We start from the raw sequence: 5,425 nt of genomic DNA, 5'->3' as shown, positions 1-5,425 counted from the left end.
ATGCATATCTATAAGTCAAGCCTTGAAAGGCGCCCATGGCGTTTAGGAGGTAAATTTTTTGAAACCAGGGACAGACAGACGGACGAAAAAAAAACATTAATGAGGAAAGAGCCTGTGAAGTTGCCAGCCCAGGCTTAGGCCACCCGGGCATTATGTGCGGTGAGACAAAGTCTTACCACCGCTGCCCGGGCACGCTGCATAGCCCACAGTTGCTCGCGTAGTTCTGAGCTAGTCAGAGCGCTTAGCCATCGCTCCCCGAGAAGGTCTCTGTCACGATCCACTCGGGTTCGTGAACAAGGTAGGGCTCGAGACACCCTCCGAATGACGGACGCTCCACAGCGGGGTGGTGCTGAACGATGACTGACCGCCGAGCAGCCGTGCTCGTCGGTGTTTATTGCGGTGCGGTGACCAATGTTGCCAATAAGAAATCTATGCAATAGACAAGCTAGGTTATGCACTTTTTGACGTCCCGCAATAAAATCCTTCAATGTCCTACCAAGTCTCCTAGAAGTAGCAGAGTCAGCCGGCAAGGTCAGCGACCAAGCCAACATTTTATGCCACTACCTCTACCTGGCTACAGGCCTGGGCCTTCTTAAGACCGATTACAACATAATGCTATTCCCTGATGCCAAGTGGTGTGCTATTATGTACCCGATGTGAGTACCTCTGCCCATGTTGCCGAGCGTCCAATGCGAGTTGGAGAAAATGGAGAGCCTGGTTGTCATCAGAAATGTCGAAGAGACCACAGCGTGGCATGCGCCTATGGTAGTTGCAAAAAATAAAGGAGGTGAGCTTCAAATCTGCAGTGACTTCTGAGGGTTGAAATAGAACATTCTGTGAGAACGAGTCTTAATACGCACGGTCGATGAGTGACTGGCTAAACTCACCGCTTTAGCAAACTTGACGCAAGGGCCGGTTATTGGTAACCGGTTACCTGAGCCCCAGAGTACAACACTTTCCTGGCGCCATTTGGCCATTTTCAGTTCCTCTGATTGCCCTTTGGAATTTCCAGAGGGAAATACTAAGACCACTAGAAGGCCTGCATGGCCAAGCATGTCTGCAAGACGGCATAATAATGCTTGGCCGTATGAAGGCAGAACATGAAGCACGACTGCACAAAGCACTTCAGCGCATGCAAGAAGATCGCATCACCCTAAACGCAGGAATGTGTGTACTACACCAGCAGTCAAAAATCGCGCCCCTTGGTTAACCCCCTTCTCGTTCATTACATAACGAGGGTCTTGAATCTGGCAACATTGATGCATTCAGGTAGCGCGCGTGGGTTTATTGACCTGTCGCCTTCATCCAAAAAAGATCACATACTTGTGATGCCTGCGGCAGAAAGGATGTTCCACATCCGCCATCAAGGTTTGTGAGTGGTGGCACTGGCTAACAATCCCAGGGTTAGTTCTACTAGTAACACAAAAAAGATCCCAGAAAGTGGATGGGAAGACGGTGCCATGATAGCTGAGTTGGTAGAGCGTCCGACGTGCAATACGAAGATGTGGAATCGTTCCCCACATGGGGGAAGTTATCGCTTAATTCACGTTCAATTACATTAATTTTTTATTTCTTTATTTCAATTAGTAAGTGCAAGTAATTTCCCCTGTGTTGTCCTTGCTGTCTTTCTTTGTTGACTTCTTATGATATGATTAATAAAAGTTGGGCCCCTCGGCTAACCCCCTTTCTTCTCATTCACTACATAACGAGGATATCGAATCCGGTAACATTGTTGCCTTCAGTTGGCATGCGGGGGTTTATTGACCAGTTGCCTTCACCCAAAAACATCACGTACTCGTGATGCCTGCGGCAGAAAGGATGTTCCACATCCATCGCAAAGGTTTGCGAGTGGTGGCGCTGGCTAAGACTCCAAGGGCTAGTTCTAGTAATAATAGATAAATACCTCAGAAAGTGCATGAGAAGACGGCGCTGTGGTAGCTCAATTGGCAGAGCATCGCACGAGTAATGAGAAGACGCGAGATCGTTCTGCACCTGCGGCGAGCTGTTTTCCATCCACTTTTAATTGTATTAATGTATAACTTATTTCAATTAGCAAGTACAAGTAATTTACCCTGTGTTTTCCTTGGTATCTTTGTTGGCTTCATATGATATGAGTCATAAAAATCAGTCCCCCCGGTTAACCCCCTTCTCATTCACCAGCAGTCAGTAGAATTCCTTGGACACATTGTATTGGAAAACGGTATCAGTGCTGACCCTGAAAAGGTGAATCCGTTGTGTCAGCTAGCAGAGCGAACAGACATAGGATGTAGAAGTGAGGTCCTACTTGGGAATGGCGAATTACCTGGTCATTTTCTCCTATGGCTCTTGCAGCTCGCAAAACCATTATATGACCGGCTTCACAATGACGCTGAATCCACCAAAAACCATTGACGACGGCACCTGTGCTCACAGAGTACAACTGTCACAGTCTTCTCATTGTGTTGTGTATGTATCATCGTATGGTCTTGGTGCAGTCCTGCAAGAAAGAGAAGGTTGTAAGCTTGTGGTTGACTGTGCTTCATGGTCCCTCTGTGACATAGAGACAGAAGCATTGGCAGTTACATGGGCCTGCAAGCATTTCCGCTGCTACCTGGTAGGTCTGCAGTTCCATGTTGAAAGTGACCACAAGCCGCTAGTGCTGCGGCTGTCCTCAAGCTGCCTGGGTCCACACCTGCAACGGTTCCATATGAGACTGCTGGAGTTTGATTGCCCCATTTTCGCACGTCTCTGGCGAGGAAATGTACCCCACTGACGTGCTTTCATGGAAACTGCAGAAAGAAACAGACAATAGGCAGCCCAAGGAGCCTCAGCGAAGCCATCACAGAGCACGAAAAGCTTACGATGGAACTTCCGCCTGCCTCCCAAGACTTGCTAGAGAGGATAAAGGCCGCACAAATGAGTGATCCCGTGTTAACAAGGGTCAGGGACTATACAACGTCGTGGCCCACATGAGTCACTTCCCCAGACGTGCAGAGGTAGGCAGAATTTGCCCATGAACTGACGATGGTGGATGGCATTTTACTCAAAGGCAGTCACATTGTCATCCCGCCGAACATGTAAAGTGATGTGCTGGAGCGCTTGCATACTGGTCATGAGGGTGTTGGAGGATGTAGGGCTCGATCCACTCAGTCAGTCTGGTGGCCAGGTATGAACCAACACATGCAGAGTAAGGTGTCAAAATGTCCTCGTTGTCAATAGCACTGTAAACCAGACGAGGAGCCCATGATCCACACCCCACTTCCAGAACACCCATGGGAAGCGATTGGAATTGATCTCTTTTGTGCGAATGGAGAGAATTACCTCGTAGTGGTGGACTGTTACTCGCGCTTCTTTGAACTCGTGAAGTACTACCCCACAGAACATAACTCAAGCACTGAGCCAGATCTTCGCTCGCTTTGAGACACGCGCTATTATATGATAGGACAAGGGTGCTCAGTTCGCTTTGGCACAATTCAACTTCTTTGTGAAGCAATGGGAATCATGTGATGTAACCACCTACTTCCCCCAGAGCAACGGCACTGCAGAAACAACTGTACAAATGGCTAAGCAGTTGCTCAAGAAATCATCCAACATTCACAAGGCTCTATTTGCTCATCGCGACCTCCAGGCAAAGAGGGTTCACACCTGCTGAACTCATAGGAAGACGCCTAAGAACCGAGGTGCCGGTGGCACCAAGAATGCTGAAGCCACTGTGGAACACCGGGGCACTCAAGAAAAGAAATGAAGCATACACGGTAAAGCAGCGCAGGTAATACGACTGGCGACTCAGGACTTTGGAGAGAGCCTTTTCAACCACAGACTGCCGTCCCTATCCCGTCCGGTGCTGCAACAGGGACACTAGTTGGGCCAGCTCGCACGCCACGTTGATACGTGGTGAGCACAGCTAGTGGTCACACTCGATGCTTAATTAGGCATCTACAGCCGTTGCAACCTGCAGCAATCATAAAAAGTGGACGTAAGAGTTCGAAGAGAACATAAGAAGTAAGAGCTCCAAGTTGGCTCAACTTATGACTGGGGCCACCTTAAAGAAAGTGAGGTGTGTGCGCGACCGCAATGAGATGGCGCTACGTACACCATCATGTGAGATGCAGAGCGACACCTCTGGGAGAGTGGACCAGACCACGAGAGCCAAGTCGGCATGTAGCCGTGTATGTGTTGCACATGTAATCTATTATACAGTTGTCAGTTAATACTTACATCTCGCCAGTCGTGTTGTTTGCTCGTCACTTGATCACGACACATTGTAGTGAAGATAGACAAATAGGGGAAGGTGCATTGTCCAAAATTTCTGGACATGACTGTGCCACCTCATTCTTCAATACATATGGGAACAGAAAAATCATTTTGTTTTAAATTGATGCAACAGAAAATGAGCCAAAATCTGTAAACTACAAGAAAAAATTAGCAACCTTTGTCGGTGCTGCAACTGCTTTCCTTGCAGCGATTATAATTCATTATGCCCCCCACTCTTTTGGGGGGAGCAGGGGAAGAATAAGGCAGTATTCTGTGTAGAGTGGTGGATGTCAATTAAGGAAAAAAAGGACACTGTAAGTGGAAGGGAGATTGACAAGGGAGGTTTTGAGCTTTGGTAGAAGGGAGAAGAAAGGGGCTTTTCATGTTGGGTTTTTTCAGGAGTAGAGACAAAAACCAGAAACACAAAAGAATTTACGTGCAGTGGTAGGCACTGCCAATCCAGTGTGCCAGCTTTTCTAAGAAAGCAGGAACTATCAATATAATCTCTCTGAAAATTCATAAAAGAAAAGAGGAGGAGAGAGAAAGGATTACAAAGAAGGAAACAGGGTCAAACAAATTGAGGTGTAGCAATCTGTGTAAACCGAAAGCAAGAAACATTCATACACATACTTGTGAGAAATGGAAAAAAAAATTACAAAATGAACGATTACACAGTGACTCCCACTCTTTGATGGTAAAAAAGCTTCTGATATCAGTTGTGCATCCCTGCTTCGACTTCTGCCAAGAATATATTTCAAGTTGGGGATGAGAAGTGCATGTGTTACAATGCTTACTTGCATTAGTATTCTTATGATTTTATATTCTGCAAACGCTCTCTTGCCCTTTCATCAATGCAGCGTCCAATTTGGCTTGTATAGAGCTTACCACAAGTAAATGGTTATTTGGTAAACCATTTCAATGCCACAATTCATGAACGATGGTGCATGCCTTTTGCCGAAAGCAGCTGTATTTTTGCACTCAAGCGTGACAACAAAGCTTAGGTGGCTTCTTCAGAACCAAAAGCACAAATGGCGCCTCATATTTGTCATCAACCTTCTTCAGTGAGCGCAACTGCTGCGGTCACGAGGCAGTGACTCTGGCTGCTTCAAACTGCACACTGTTGCCTTTTGCTACTTTCAACTCCTGAAGTTTTCACAGTAGGGATGATTAGATTCTGATGATGAGAGTGCGG

Source organism: Dermacentor andersoni, chromosome 5 (genome assembly GCF_023375885.2).
Source record: "Dermacentor andersoni chromosome 5, qqDerAnde1_hic_scaffold, whole genome shotgun sequence".
Lineage (NCBI taxonomy): Eukaryota > Metazoa > Arthropoda > Arachnida > Ixodida > Ixodidae > Dermacentor > Dermacentor andersoni.
Note: the sequence above shows the minus strand (reverse complement) of the source record.